At 41.7% G+C, this 17,077-nt stretch overlaps 1 protein-coding gene across 9 annotated transcripts in view; it reads right to left on the minus strand.

Annotated features, from left to right (window-relative positions):
* LOC128703278 (transmembrane ascorbate-dependent reductase CYB561) overlaps positions 1-17,077 on the minus strand; it is a 234,613-nt gene that overhangs the window by 98,471 nt on the left and 119,065 nt on the right. Inside the window, exon 2 of one of the 9 annotated variants that reach the window (XM_070103343.1) lies at positions 13,085-13,114. The exons of the other annotated variants lie outside the window; for them this stretch is intronic. The gene's annotated coding sequence lies outside the window, so the exon portion shown is untranslated. The remainder of the gene's footprint in view (positions 1-13,084; positions 13,115-17,077) is intronic. 9 annotated transcript variants of the gene reach the window in all.

The following is a 17,077-nucleotide window of genomic DNA, read 5'->3' on the forward strand; positions in this document are numbered from 1 at the left end:
TACAGTTCACTACCACACCCTCCCGAGGTATACAGTTCACTGTCACACCCTCCCGAGGTATACAGTTCACTGCCACACCCTCCCGAGGTATACAGTTCACTGTCACACCCTCCCGAGGTATACAGTTCACTGTCACACCCTCCCGAGGTATACAGTTCACTGTCACACCCTCCCGAGGTATACAGTTCACCGCCACACCCTCCCGAGGTATACAGTTCACTGCCACACCCTCCCGAGGTATACAGTTCACTGCCACACCCTCCCGAGGTATACAGTTCACTGCCACACCCTCCCGAGGTATACAGTTCACCGCCACACCCTCCCGAGGTATACAGTTCACCGCCACACCCTCCTGCCCCTCACTGTCAAAGGTCAAATATCACTGGTCACAATATTAAGACATTAAGGAAGCTATTGAAAGGAGCTTCGTAAATCCCCGAAAAAAGTGGACAAAGGCTGTCCCTGGGAAGAGGCTGTCCCTGTCAGCACCACCACTGATGACGCGTCAGGTGTCACTTCAACTCCATATTGTTTCAGACTATGGAACAATACTCTTCTCCAGACTGAGGGACTGACCACCTCAAACCTTCAAGGGTGATGGACTGATTACATCATCTTCAAGTATCTTCTGCTTCTATCAACTTTTCTGTACTCGACTGAAGAAGCCTACTGTGTAGGTGAAACGTTTCGAAATAAAGATATCTAACTGTTGCATATGTCTCTTACCTAACAACAGGTGTGGTAAAAGATGTGGTTTCACCACTCCTGGCGAAACGTTTCTAATAAATGTTTGTAAACTATATGTCTTTCTTCACATCTTGTCGGTATCACCAGACCATCTGTCACTGTTAGTTGCCTGATTCTCCCAAGTGGTGGTGAGCTGATATATGTATAGTTATGTGAGGGAAAAGTTCAATAGATAGGAGTAGCGATGGAGTATATAGTAACAATAGTTTCATTGCCGGCTACTTGTTAAGGTAAGGCAAGTCTAGCTCCCGCTATCCCGGCCTTTCCCCCCCCCCCCCCACCCCGAAAGTGATAGTTTGATTGCCAGCTGCTTGTTAAGGTAGGGTCAGTCTAGCTCCTGCTATCCCTTCCCCTCCTTCTCCCCCCCCCCCGAAAGGTGACGTGTGGGGCTCCGGTCCAAACAGTAATCACTAGACTCTCAGCTCCCAGCACTACTGTAAGTACATGCCTGCCTTGTATTCTAGTGGATTTATTGGTTGAAAGCTTCACTTTTGACCAGTAATAAACTTAGTCCTTTCAGTCTTGCTCTAAGTTGACTGTTGTAATAATCACATCTTTTAGGTATTGTACTTATCATGGAGTGATTTCTTAAGCAGTGGGTAACCTGTCTATCTTTCCAGCTTGGATGACAGAGAGGGTCACCTGCCAATCAACGAGTAGAATTGATGGAGATGGACTAACGTCCTGAGACTTCCCCCTTTTGGATTTAATTACCTGTGCACCTGTATGAAATTGCAGGACGTAACCCCTCATCATTGCAGCGGTAAAGAACCTGCTTTCCTGTCATCGGGATAGAATACTCATGGCTATACTGTGAAGAACTAGCCAGTGGGTTGTAACCAACACCTGCGACCCCCCCCCCCCATCAGCAGCAGCGGCTACGATTTCAACAACACGCAGTGTCACCAACACCAGACACCCAAGTTTTATTTATATTAGCGTTGAATTCAGATATTTATATGTTTTTATTTTTCATTTTCTTTAATGTAGGATCAATATTTCATATTTAATTGTTTTATATTTAATATTTTCTAAATAATAAAGTGTTTATGTTTGTCAGTTTTTATTCTTTTTCTATACATTAATTTTCCTGAGGAGGAGCCAGCTTTGGTAATACTGTCTGAAGTTGTTACAGGGCTGAGTAAGCCTTCACAAGTGGTGACCTTGCCAGGATCAACTCTACTGAATCAAGATTCAATTCCGTCTCAAATCTACCATTGGAACTTCAACGCCGCATACCACAGACGGTTACCACCAGCCATGAGTAATCATTCTCTATGGTAGGACTACAGTACAGGTATTTAAAAGATTTGGTGATTGTTATAGTCTAAATTTATTTTAAGTCAAGTCAGGCAGGATATAATATTTAATTCTGCCACCTTTTTGTTCGAGCTTGAAACACTTTAGCTGTATAGCCCTTGTGGCTTAGCACTTCTTTTTGATTATAATAATAATATAATAATAATTGAAACACTTTGGAGGATTAGACTCTAGAGACCCGAGATTTTCCAGTGACAATTTGTTTCATTGAGCTCTTTATTTTATCAAGGGAACTGTCGTAGGACACTCTTGATTTGTTGGTGAGAAGATTGGATGGTCAAGGGACCCCATTCTACTTACTGTTTGCTCAGAGTCGGCATAGAACCCTTCATTTTCATTAATACATATTGTTTATTTGAAGTAGGGATCAAGCCCTCTGGTTTATTTACAGTTTGAGCGGAGCAGGAATTGAACCCTCCATTTTCTTTGAAACCAGTTTCATTTTTCCCCAGTAGTTTAAGTTATTCTTGCAAGTATGGAGGAATACCAGTTTTGGATGAATGCTGGAAGTTAGGAATAACAGGGAAAAATTTAGAATCTTTCATTAGTGCTAAAGTCCAGGAAAGAATTGAAAAGGAGAGATTGAGAATCGAAATACAAGAGGAAAAGGAGAGATTGAGAATCGAAAGAGAAGACAAAAAAGAGCGTGAGAGACTTGATCGTGAGGAGAGAGCTAAAGTACGTGAGGAACAAGTTAAATTACGGGAACTTGAGGAAAGACCAAAGGATAGAGAATATGAGTTAAGGGGGAGAGAAAAGGATCGCGAGCTTGAACAAGCTCGCCTTGAATTAGAGAATAAGAAGTTAACTTTCTCACAACAGCAATTAGATGAAGGAGTAATGAAACGTGCAGCTAGTGCACATATTCCAACACCTAATTTACCTCCCTTCACAGAGGGGGAAGACATAACTTCATACATTATCAGGTTTGAAAATACCGCTACCCTCTGTGAATGGCCTGCTGACACCTGGGCTACCAGGTTAGGAATGTTATTTTCTGGTACCGCTTTGAATATCTATGCAACTTTGTCGCAGGATATTATATGTAATTATAACCTACTGAAGAAGGCAATCCTTAAAGCATATCAAAAAACCACTAATTCTTACAGGAAAGATTTCAGGTATGCCACCTTACAGCCTGGCCAGAACTTTCAGCAGTTACAGGTAACACTCATTTGTTCGACTTTTGGATAGAGAGTTCAGGAATTGATCACAGTTATGAATCTCTTAGAGACTTCATGGTTGCTGACCAGTTCCTGACAGCTCTTCCTCACCAGATACGAACATTCAGAGAACGTAACCTGATTAAAGCTGAGGAAGTTGCCGAGGCTGCTGACCTGTATGCTGAGGCTCACAATTCCTATAAAGACCTAAAGGGATCGAACCCTAAGGGCAAGGGTTCATCAGACCTTAAGAAATCAAAGCCTCTAATGGAAAGTAAAATGACTTCATTTATTCCTGTTTGTCATTTGTGTGGTGTTAAGGGACATAAACGTCCAGATTGTCCTTCTAAGAAGGTCCAAAAAGTTGGAAGATGTTTTAAAGACTGTAATGATCAAGCACCCTTCTGTTCAGGAACAGTTAATGGACTTAGTGTATCTACCATTTTACGAGACACTGGATGCACATGTATAGTCATTTCTGATAAGCTGTTCCCTAACCTTAAACTCATTCCTCTGCTATACTTTCAGACTACTTGGGCCGTACGGACACTTTTCCTACCATCCGTTGTTACATTAGGTCTAAATGGTTCACAGGTTGGTCTGAAGCCGTACTAGCTCCCATCACTTCTTGCTCCGTACTAATAGGTAATGTAAAAGGTGCCATTCTTCCTTCTGAGGTTGACCTTTCATCGCCAAAGGTGGACATAAGCTTTTCAGATCCTCTTCCTGTAGAGTCAGAGAAGCCCCTCGAAAGTTCAGATGAGACAATGTCTCGCGAGATTCATGTGGGATTAAAAACCAGTGATGCTACTCTCGAAAGTGAGGAAGTAGGATCACCGGTTCACTTGTTAGATGAAAGTGACGATATCACCTCTGATACCATAAATGTCTTGACTAGGGCTCAGACCAAAGCCCAGGTTTCTCCTACTGTCCATCCTTTGATTTTCCCCGACTTTAAGCCTTTAGATATATCGAAGGACTTTGTCAATTTACAACGTAATTGCCCTTCTCTTCAGAATTGCCAATAATGCCGCTAAACAAAATCAAGTTATCCAAAGGAAAAACTTTTCATATAAATTTGAATATGTAAAAGGTATCTTGTACAAGTCAGTATTCAAATTAAATTCAGATGAGACAGACTATTCCATCTTAGTTGTTCCAAGTCAATGCAGAGAGACTGTTCTTAAAATGGCTCATGACCTGCCAGTGGCCGGACATTTCTCGCATCGTAAAATCTTAAATAAAATTAGGGAAACCTATTTTTGACCAAATATGTCCTCGGATGTCACTACCTATTGTAGATCGTGTAAAGTTTGCCAACTGTCATCCTCCCGAGATACCAGGCGAGTACCTATGGTCAAAATGCCAGTCTTTACGGTACCTTTTGAAAGAGTAGCTATTGACATCGTTGGTCCTTTATCTCCACTTTCATCTGGGGGACATAGATATATATTAACATTAGTTGATTATGCTTCGAGTTTCCCTGAAGCCGTACCCTTAAAGACCATTACTACAGGGGTGGCTGAAGCCCTTTTGTCCATCTTCTCCAGAGTGGGCATCCCTAGAGAAATTTTGTCTGACCGTGGGACACAATTCACATCTGACTTAATGCAACATCTATACCAACTTCTGGGAGTGAAGCCTCTCTTCACCACACCCTATCATCCCAGCTGTAATGGGAGGATTGAGCGCCAGCATTCGATTCTTAAGTCCATTTTAAGGAAACTTTGCTCCCTTAAACCTAAGGAGTGGCATCGTTACCTACCCTGTGCTTTGTTTGCCATGAGGGAAGTTCCCAGTGACTCTTTGGGGTTTTCACCTTCTGAACTTCTCTATGGTAGACAGGCCAGAGGTCCACTGTCCATCCTTCATGACTTATGGACTAATGAGGAGGTAAATGCTGAAGTTCAGTCTTCTTACCAGTTTCTCCTTGACCTTAGATCCAAACTTGAGGAGACCTCTGACATAGTTTCGAAAAACTTAAGCTTGTTAATGGACCAGTACAAAACCTATTTTGATTCCAAAAGTCAGAGGAGAAGTTTTAAAGTAGGGGATGAAGTTCTGGTACTTTTGCCTATCAAGTCAAATAAATTATTAGTAGCATGGAAAGGTCCATATAAAGTATTAAAAATTTGTGGGAAAGTTGACTACCTCATAGAAGTCAAGGGGAAACCTAAGCTTTATCATATCAACATCCTTAAGAAATATTACCGAAGAAATTCGGTTAACTGCCTTAATAACTTTGACTTAGTTTTTCCACACGAACTTGATAAGACAACTGAAGAATGTAAGGTGTGCCTAATTGACACCTCTAACTTAGACTATGATGAACTACATGACTTGGTGACTCTTGACCACTCGGGCACAACCAACATTAATATTAATGAATCTTTGGATGACCGTAAGAGACATGAACTACTTCAATGTGCAACTTTTCAGACGTCTTTACTGATATTCCAGGTGCTACCTCCACGGTAGTCCATAAGATTGACTTAGTGACGGACAATCCTATTAAACGAAAATTATACCCAGTTCACCTTAGGGTTGCATTTGACCGAGAGGTAGACAAATTATTAAAACTAAAGATCATTGAACCTTCAGTATCTGCATATTGCTCACCAGTAGTCATGGTTAAGAAGGAGGATAATTCATATAGACTTGCTATTGACTTCCGAGGCCTTAATGCTGTAACTCGGTGGGATGCTGAGCCTATGCCCTTAATAGATAGCGATCTACACAAATTTTATGACTCTTCCTTCTTTTCAGAGATTGATATTGCACAGGCATATCATCAAGTAATGTTAGATCCTTCTTCTAAGCAGTACACCGCTTTTCCTACACACCAAGGACTGATGCAATATAGAACTATGCCCTTCGGTTTGGTAACTGCCTGTGCTACCTACGTGAGACTGATCAGAAAGGTCTTGGGTAATATGCCAAATGTTTGTTTATTTTGATAACATTTACGTAATGACATCCACGTGGGGAAAACATATCCAAACATTAACATCAGTTTTGCGTAGGTCACGCTCACATGGCCTCACTGCCAAGCCGAAGAAATGCTTCCTTGGGTATAACAAGATTAGATATCTTCGACTGATACTTTCTAATAACTCTCTGCAGCCTCTCCCCAGTAAGATCAAAGCTTTATTAGAATTTAAATTCCCCAAAACCAAGAAGCTCATGCGTAGCTTTCTTGGTTCTGTAAATTTTTATGCACAGTTTATCCAGAACCTTACTGATCTTACAGGTATCTTATCCGACTTCCTTAAAAAGTCTGTGAAGGAACCTCTTGAACTTTCCGACGTAGCTCGGGAAAAGTTTAAAGAGATTAAAAGTATCTTTTTGAAAGACCCTATACTTAAGATTCCAGATATTAATAAAACATTTTGTTTAAGAACTGATGCCTCCAATACTGGCTTAGGTGCGGTGTTACTACAATACCATGATGGTACTCCCTTCCCTGTATGCTTCCTAAGCCAGAAACTCCTTCCCGCAGAAACGAGATACTCCACCATAGAAAAGGAATGTTTGGCCCTTGTGTGGGGTATCTCCAAACTTAAATTTTATTTGATGGGAAAAGAATTCATTTTAGAAACGGACCACAAACCTTTGATATACCTAGAAACTTTTAAGGGAACCAACAGTCGCCTCTTGAGGTGGACATTGGCATTCCAGGCTTTTAAGTTCCATGTTGTGTATATCAATGGTTCATCCAATTATTTCTCTGACTGGTTAAGTCGTGACAGTCAGTAGAAGATTTGTTGCCTTACGCGACTTCCACATGTTAGAACTTTTTCCTCGCCTATTCTTCTTATACTCCTTGACTATAAGTCTTGGTATGGGGGAGTGTGAGGGAAAAGTTCAATAGATAGGAGTAGCGATGGAGTATATAGTAACAATAGTTTCATTGCCGGCTACTTGGTAAGGTAAGGCAAGTCTAGCTACGGCTATTCCCGCCTTTTTTCCCCCACCCCGAAAGTGATAGTTTGATTGCCGGCTGCTTGTTAAGGTAGGGTCAGTCTAGCTCCCACTATCCCTTCCCCTCCTCCCCCCCCGAAAGGTGACGTGTGGGGCTCCAGTCCAAACAGTAATCACTAGACTCACAGCTCCCAGCACTACTGTAAGTACATGCCTGCCTTGTATTCTATTGGATTTATTGGTTGAAAGCTTCACTTTTGACCAATAATAAACTTAAGTCCTTTCAGTCTTGCTCTAAGTTGACTGTTGTAATAATCACCACATCTTTTAGGTATTGTACTTATCATGGAGAGTGATTTCTTAAGCAGTGGGTAACCTATCTTTCCAGCTTGGATGACAGAGAGGGTCACCTGCCAATCAACGAGTAGAATTGATGGAGATGGACTAACGTCCTGAGACTTCCCCCTTTTGGATTTAATTACCTGTGCACCTGTATGAAATTGCAGGACGTAACCCCTCATCATTGCAGCGGTAAAGAACCTGCTTTCCTGTCATCGGGATAGAATACTCACGGCTAGACTGTGAAGAACTAGCCAGTGGGTTGTAACCAACACCTGCGACTCCCCCCCCCCCCATCATCAGCAGCGGCTACGATTTCAACAACACGCAGTGTCACCAACACCAGACACCCAAGTTTTATTTATATTAGCGTTGAATTCAGATATCATTTATATTTTTAATTTTTCATTTTCTTTAATGTAGGATCAATATTTCATATTTGTTTTATATTTTATATTTTCTAAATAATAAAGTGTTTATGTTTGTCAGTTTTTATTCTTTTTCTATACATTAATTTTCCTGAGGAGGAGCCAGCTTTGGTAATACTGTCTGAAGTTGTTACAGGGCTGAGTAAACCTTCACAAGTTATATTGACCTTTATTGATGTTTCGCCCAATAAGTGAGCTTTATCAAGTCTCAAATAAACCTTGTAAGAGAAGGTGAACACAAATAGGAGAAAGGTGTGTGGGGATCCCTGGTGTGTGGATCTACAAACCAGGGATATCTCTGACGTGTCACCTCCGGAGAGTCAGCGCCCCTCACAAGCTAGCGAATATTCTAGCCTAACACTTGTCCAAACTCTCAAGTGCCATCAGTTCCAAACGTCTTAAACATTTAGAAGACCTCAACCCCTTCCGCAACATCGAAGTAAGGAACAAGACTCTCCAGCCTGGACGTGACCATCTTATAAATAATAATAATAATAATAAGAATAATAATAATAATAAATATTTATTTCTACAAGTGCACATGTACATTGTACAACTTATACAGACCACGACTGACATCTGATACTATTATATAGAAAGTCCCTTGTTATGCAGAGCATTTCTGGCAAATTAGGTCAATTTTGTCCCCATGACGAGATTCACACCAGTCAATTAACACCCAGGAACCTATTTTACTGCTAGGTGAACACTGACAGCAGGTGTCTTAAGGAAACACGTCCTAACATTACCACCCGTACCGGGGATCGACCCACGGACCTCAGTGTGCGAGCAGAGTGCGCTACCAACCGAGTTACTTCACAAGCCATTAATCTCCTTCAGTGGGATAAAAGCTATCCTAATCTACATATTCCAGCTCATGACTTTACAGACCTCATTAAACTGCGAGTCGATTTCAATTGCTCAGATTCCCCCTTCTAACAGATCTTGGGTTTATCTATGAATTTCTGTAAGCGCAGACTCATCCAGTCTACATAGACACAGAGCATCTTGAAGTTCCAAGATTTTTCTTCTCTCCCTCTTCCATTACTTGGCTTTGACATGTGGACGACACACTCATTACACACAATATTTGAGGTCTACACTCTCCTAAACAAGCTCAACCAGGTCGAACCTTCCATACAACTTACATTATAAAAAAAAACTAATAATACATTTACTTATGTTTTACTGTATACATTTGACAGCTTTGTTTAAGGTCTATTGGAAACCCGACAACCAGCACTATCTTCACCCCCCCCCCCCACACACACAAGAACTAAAAGGGGTGTTCAGTTTTTTCCTAAACTGACTGCATTTACAACGAATTTCTCTACGAACGCACAAATCTTCAACTATACTACCCTCGATATTTCATCCAGAAATGCAGACGATGTAACTAGAACAACAACTCGCCCTGACCCGACACCACTGCAGATACATTCTTCCATAACTACTGTCAAACACAAAGATCTCCAACAACAAGCTCAACACAACCACTACTACCTCTGCAACAATTAATGGGAATAATAATAATAATATATCTACTTCTACAAGTACATGTACAAGGTATACAGACCATAGCTGACATCAATGACATACTACTATATAGATAGCCCCCTCGTTATGCAGAACATTTCCCGCAAATTAGGTCAATTTTGTCCCAGGATGCGACCCACACCAGTCGACTAACACCCAGGTACCCGTTTTATACTGATGGGTGAACATGGACAACTGGTGTAAGGAAACACGCCCAATATTTTCACCCTTGCCGGGAATCGAACCCGGACCCTCAACATGTGAAGCGAGAGCTTTTGCCACCAGGCCACCGGACAAACACCAACATATAACATATAACGACTGAAAATCTAGATACGTGAGACAATGAAAGACCACTGGAAAATAATTCACAACATCAATATGCCAGCAGAATTAACATCCTTAACACTGTGCCTTATTCTTCTAGGACGTATGGGAGTTAACGTGATGGACACCTCACTCTCGCTGCTGCTGCTCACTTTATGATCACCATCCCTTACGTGGTTTGTCTGTGACTCGATAAAGCATACTGTCTGAGCCAGACAGGTGTTTGATAATCGAACACTTGTAGTGGTACATGTCAGGTACATGTAGTGGTATACGTCAGGTGTTTAATCTAATACAATGGAAACACAAGATACCAGACTAAGCCATAGCTGATTCATTCACCATTAAAGTGTGTTCAATGATTGAAGTCCTGGTCTAGGAGGAGAGCAAGTCCAAGTGCATAGGCCTAGTCTTCATATCGAATAACCAAAGGCCTACTTTTTCTCTTCCATTGTCAACATCTTCCTCTAAAAACTAAACTATTCTCTGTCTTTCGATTGTCGTTTGAACCTATACAATACCCAACTTTTTAAAGCTGAGGCAATAATAAAGTCCTCATGTAAACACAATTGTGCAACTGTCATCACCGTGACAAAAAGAAAGTTACACGATTTTTTCTGGCTTGGTTTGCACGACTGTTCCCGGAGGCTGGTTGTTTGACCTATCTTGTATGTACTACTACTACTATTATTTCCACCTCTTGACTCCCATCATTATAAATACTCTTAATATATCAGTGGTGTACAAAACTGACAAGCTGAAAAATTAAACGAATCTGCAATATCTTTATGTCGTAGACATTCTCCATCCAGTGGCTTTATCAATACAAGGACAAAGGGAAGACTTTAGAAAAGGAGGGAATAAGCCTCTCAGAATTTTATACTGAAGACAGTAGATGAGGTAATCAGTCCCTCTACCCAGGAGCAGGTGATGTGTACCGAAGTCCAAATGAATTTAGAATATGGTACTCAACACCTGCTCCTCGGTAAGGGACTGATTATCTCCTCTTCCACACCCTTCAGTATATATATGTATTGTACTGATGAAGCCACTAGATGGAGAAACGTCTACAAAATAAAGATAACCAGATGTTACGTATGTGTAATTCATCAATCGTTTCTTAATTATATTAGAACTGAAGTCAAACCTGGTGAAACTTTTCCTCAATAAACATTGAGCTGTGCTGGTGTCTACACACACACACACACACACACACACACACACACACACACACACACACACACACACACACACACACACACACACACACACACACACACTGGTTGCTTGGTTTATTACGCTTCAAGTTTCAAGTATACAAGAGTTATTAGGGCAACGTTGTACATCAAGGCATTACTACTATGATTACGGAGATGAATTCATGTCTCAACACCCTTCGTTGTATAAACGTTATAGCTTCGTAAATGAAGCTTAACGCACTATTCTGACCGCGTGTATCACTCAGCCATAAAAATACAACAGTATATACACTTATTTCCAGTGTATATACATCAATATCGATGTATATTCACTGTGGTATACTTACCGAGTCGTGTTACTCAGGTCCTTCCTTAGCCATCCCGCTCCCCTACCTGTCTAGCCATTTTTTAAAGCAATCCTATTATTTAAAGCAATTCTAGACTATTTTTAAAGCTACTGGCAGTATATTCCACTGATATACAACTCTGTTGACAAAGTATTACTTCCTTATAGCTTTTCTAAGCCCATATTCATCAGAAAATTTCTTTGTTCGCCAAATGCAAGATAGGCTATACTACTGGCTATGTGGGTCTACAAGCCGCTAACAGCAACAGCCTTATTGACCACACAAGAACAGTCTCAGGACAGGCTCCGAGGGTAGAACAACTCTCGAAACCAGTCACAGGTATGGAGAGGAAGGAAACAAACCTAGAGTTTCGGAAAAAAATGAGCTGTACCAAGTCAATACTTTGAGTGAAACGTGTGTAAAAGCTGTGACTTGCAACAATGGTGAGTGGAGGGTGAGGCTGGGGAACGGGGACGCTGAGAACACCAACAACTTAGCTAGCACACAAGATGAGGGTCCAATACGGCGACAGTTTCTAGTGGCCCTATAAAACCCTAGCAACATCACATACTATATTTACACACACGTGTGCGGACACACCTGTCATGGTAAACACCTGTGCCTTTGCTACACGCACACATTTTAACACCGGCAGTCCCCTGCCGAGGTAGGGTGACCCAAGGAAAGAGGAAACACATGCACCATCATTCAATCACTCTCTTCCCTGAAGTGTACTGATATGACAGTTCAAATGACCTGAAATGAAACATCCTTCCTTTCAGAGGTACCGTTATCTTACCTATTCCTTTCAGAGGTACCGTTACCAGTTCCTTTCAGAGGTACCGCTACCAGTTTCTTTCAGAGGTACCGCTACCAGTTTCTTTCAGAGGTGCCGCTACCTTACCTGCTCCTTTCAGAGGTGCCGCTACCTTACCTGCTCCTTTCAGAGGTGCCGCTACCTTACCTGCTCCTTTCAGAGGTGCCGTTACCTTACCTGCTCCTTTCAGAGGTGCCGTTACCTTACCTGCTCCTTTCAGAGGTGCCGTTACCTTACCTGCTCCTTTCAGAGGTGCCGTTACCTTACCTGCTCCTTTCAGAGGTGCCGTTACCTTACCTGCTCCTTTCAGAGGTGCCGTTACCTTACCTGCTCCTTTCAGAGGTGCCGTTACCTTACCTGCTCCTTTCAGAGGTGCCGTTACCTTACCTGCTCCTTTCAGAGGTGCCGTTACCTTACCTGCTCCTTTCAGAGGTGCCGTTACCTTACCTGCTCCTTTCAGAGGTGCCGTTCGTTACCTTACGTGCTCCTTTCAGAGGTGCCGTTATCTTACCTGCTCCTTTCAGAGGTGTCGTTATCTTACCTGCTCCTTTCAGAGGTGCCGTTTGTTACGTTACGTGCTCCTTTCAGAGGTGCCGTTATCTTACCTGCTCCTTTCAGAGGTGCCGTTATCTTACCTGCTCCTTTCAGAGGTGCCGTTTGTTACCTTACGTGCTCCTTTCAGAGGTGCCGTTATCTTACCTGCTCCTTTCAGAGGTGCCGTTCGTTACCTTACGTGCTCCTTTCAGAGGTGCCGTTATCTTACCTGTTCCCATCAAAGATCTCATTATCCTACCTGGTCCCTCAAAGGCTACGTTATCTTACCTGTTCCCATCAAAGATCACATTATCCTACCTGGTCCCTCAAAAGCTACGTTATCTTACCTGTTCCCATCAAAGATCACATTATCCTACCTGGTCCCTCAAAGGCTACGTTATCTTACCTGTTCCCCTAAAACGTCACTTCATCTTACCTGAGAAGATAAAAGAAAGCACTATCAAAACATGTCAACATTTAGCAATCGTTTCTACAAGTTATTAAATATAATAAACTTTTATTTTATTAATAGGGAGTGGAAGCGCTAAATCACGAAGGGTTCATACAGCGCATGGCGAATGACAGGTGTAGGCCTGCTGGTCACTAGCTATAACAGCCTGGTTGATAAGGTAGATTAAATGTGGTCAATAAAAGATCGCATTATACTATGTGTAATTATCCATCGTGTCGGAATTTTATACCATTCCCCCCCCCCCCACTAATGGAGTGGTGACATTGACAGATTACTGGGTTCTAGAGAACCTCTCAGAGTCGTAATTCATCTTGTAGTCCATGAGGAATATAGAGACAGTATAATAACCTATGTGACATGTCAAGATATCTTATTAAAGAAAATAAGATACCAGATATACTAAGCAAGTTTCCTAAATTTGCTTGCAAAAGATAAATGAACTGTAGATATAAATCCAAATGTGTACCTGTAACCCTTTTGGGGCCTAGTTACTAGGCCTTCTGTGTATCCATATGCTCTTGCGCTACCATCCACAGGATGGATATGAGGTGCACAATAAACTAGCCACTTCGGTGGCAAAGTCTAAATCTAATCTCGTAGTCCTGTTCGATGACACTGGAGGTCTGTTGAATTAAGACACTTATGCAACACTTGGGTAACTTTATAGTGAAAACGTTTCGCCAACCACTGACTTCTTCAGTCCAACACAGAAGAATGACTGAAGATTTCTGTATTGGACTAAAGAAGCCACTGACTGGCGAAACATTTAAACAAAGATACCGAAGTGCTGCACAAGTGGGCTCTCTGAAGCATTTGTTTACACTGGAGGTCTGCGTGTGTGCTGCTTTTAAGCCATTTTTTTCTTACTCTCCTCAATTATAATGGCTTCAGTTTTGTTGCAGTCCACTAGATGCTCGTGTTTGTCCCTAAGAATGACGCAAACATTGTTGTGGTGGTGGAGGGATTGGAAACCTGGTTGACAAGTCACTAGTGGGAGGAACGAGCCACTATTTGTGTGAGTTAACTGGAAAAATAAAACAGCAACACAACCTTCATATTCGTAGCTCAAACTATTTTTAATACTGTTCATATTCTACCAATTATGATTGCTTTCACCGCGCCACAGGCAGGCTAGGCTACAAGTGTCAAGCAAACGTTTCAACATCAGACGTCAGGGAGTGGGTGACATACAGCACAAGCAGTGGAGAACAAAAATCCCGGGGAGGGGGAAGTATCTCTCAGCCCTCAGAGGGGTTAGTGAACTTCTTGTTCCCACAACAGCTTTATTAAAGCCGTATGTGTACAAGGAGTCCACTAGCCCCTTCCGAGAGGACTGAGAGATACCCTTCCCCCTTTAAAACTGGAGATTTTTTCTCCACACAAGCCATTTTATCTCTTAAAAGACAACAATAACATATTTCATAGCCAATTTGTTTACCTTTTACCTTTCACTCCGGGTTGCCAATAAGCTGTGGTTTATTTTCTCTCTGACCTAAGTGCTGTCACAACAAGCAATAATTTATGCCCTGTCATTCTTTAAAGGTTGATTTGCGTCGTAAAAGTCGCATTTACAACTTTTGCAAGCACACAACATGCAAAATAATCCTAAGATAACATAAGCGTCAAGTTGTCTCTATATAAAAATTCTGATCTGCCCACAGTGTGGTCTTCACACATTTAAGAGCAATCCTGCCACTATAAACACGGGTGACAGAACTGCGAATGAACACAAGACACCTGATGACAAAACAACGACCAAAGGGCGAGTATCAAGGATATGATCATGACAAGGTAATCAGGGGGTACACAGATATTATAATCAAAACCAAGGCTAAATCCAAAAGGCTCATACAGCGCTGCAGAGTGGATAGACATGCTGTTAGAGAAACAAAGGTAACCAGGAGACGGTTGCTAGCGATGACGGAGCCAGAGACCTTTGTTGTAGCAGTTGTAGTAACAGCAGTAGCAGTAACAGCAGCAGCAGTAGTAGTAACAGCAGCAGTAACAGTAGTAACAGCAGTAACAGCTGCAGAGTGGATAGACATGCTGTTAGAGAAACAAAGGGAACCAGGAGACGGTTGCTAGCGAAGACGGAGCCAGAGACCTTGGTTGTAGTTGTAGTAACAGCAGTAGCAGTAACAGCAGCAGTAGTAGTAACAGCAGTAGTAACAGTAGTAGTAACAGCAGCAGTAGCAGTAACAGCAATAGCAGCAACAGCAATAGCAGCAACAGCAATAGCAGCAACAGCAATAGCAGCAACAGTAGTAGTAACAGCAGTAGTAGTAACAGCAGTAGCAGTAATAGCTGTAGCAGTAACAGCTGTAGCAGTAACAGCTGTAGCAGTAACAGCTGTAATAGCAGTAGCAGTAACAGCTGTAATAGCAGTAGCAGTAACAGCTGTAATAGCAGGAGCAGTAACAGCTGCAGTAGTAGCAGCAGCAGTAGTAACAGCTGCAGTAGTAGCAGCAGCAGTTTCTCGTTTCTCGTCCAGACCAGAGCTTTGGTGAGATGGGTAAGGAAGAAGGATGGGTAAGGATAGAAATGTTGGAAAAGGGTGGGAGGGGGGAGAGAGGTAGGATATAAAAGGTAAGTGGCCCAACCACTTTGGTGTAATTTAAAAAGTGCACGTGAAATGATAAGATATTCTATAAGGGGTATAAGACTAACCCATCAGAGTCACATAGATATAACAGATATATAAGTACATGACTCTGAATTGGTAGTAATAATACAAGTTGCAATTGCTTTTTTTTCCCCCGATTGCACAACGGATATTTATGCGACAATGAAGGCTATAATTTTCTGGCCAGTTTATAGAATTCCGTGACAATGGCATCTTACAGGTGGTGTCCAGCCATAGTAAACAGCATAATTTTTACATTAGATTGTTATATAAGATTTCTCCCTAATTGGGGGCGATGATGTTCTCAGTATACATAGAAGGGTTCTGGTGTTACCCAATCTTCTTCATCAGGGAGGTTGCTCAATATCATGGGTCGATGGTAATCATCTTTGTGTATAAAACGACGGACCCTCTGTGGGAGTCATTCTTTGAGTCCTGTGAGGAGGAGTATTGATGATATAATCCGTGGTATTTACCACTTGTATAGGATGTTCTCTATCTGGCATGTATAGTTCTTGCATTGTATAGAGTTGTTTCTTTTTTAGGGTGTCGAGGCGTACATTTATGGCAGTAATATCTTGTTGTATGTGCAAATCTGCCATTTTAACTCTGTCTCTCCTCCTGGTATCGGTAATGAAGCGAAGAGCTCTATTCTGGACCCTCTGTAACCGTAGCATATTGGTCTTTGTTGTTAATGACATTGGGACACAAGGGTATTCGAGTATAGGTCGTATGAACATTTTATACAGATGTTTTTTTGACATGTTGAAGGGCTTGATTGAATCGAAAGAGACTGCTAAGACCGGCTTTGGCTATGTTGATCTTTTTAGTTACATGAGATGTTGAGTGGAGCAGCCTGTCTATTTCATATCCCAAAATCTTGTTAGGGTTTCTCATGGCTACAGGTGTACCTCTGATGGAGATACCCCCTTTATCTTCAATTGTTGATGCAAAACATCCTATCGTGCTAACAAGGACCTTGTCAGGATTAGTCGTAATTCTCCATTTCTTTTCCCAATTAGATGTTCGACGAAGTTCAATATTCATTTTTTCTATGACTCTCTCATACTTTTATTTTCCTGTTACCGGAGTTGATGAGACATGAATAACATCATCTGCAAACTGTGTCACAATTGTATCATTAAACTCTGGTTGATGAAGGTCATTCACATAAATGTTGAACAGAAGTGGACTGAGACAAGAACCTTGTGGGACACCAGCTGTCGGTATAAAAGGCTCTGCCGACCTGCCATGAAAGGTGGGAATGATTTTTCTTTGAGTTAAGAAATTATATATTACTCTGA

The sequence above is a fragment of the Cherax quadricarinatus genome, chromosome 85 (genome assembly GCF_038502225.1).
Source record: "Cherax quadricarinatus isolate ZL_2023a chromosome 85, ASM3850222v1, whole genome shotgun sequence".
NCBI classification, from domain to species: Eukaryota; Metazoa; Arthropoda; class Malacostraca; order Decapoda; family Parastacidae; genus Cherax; species Cherax quadricarinatus.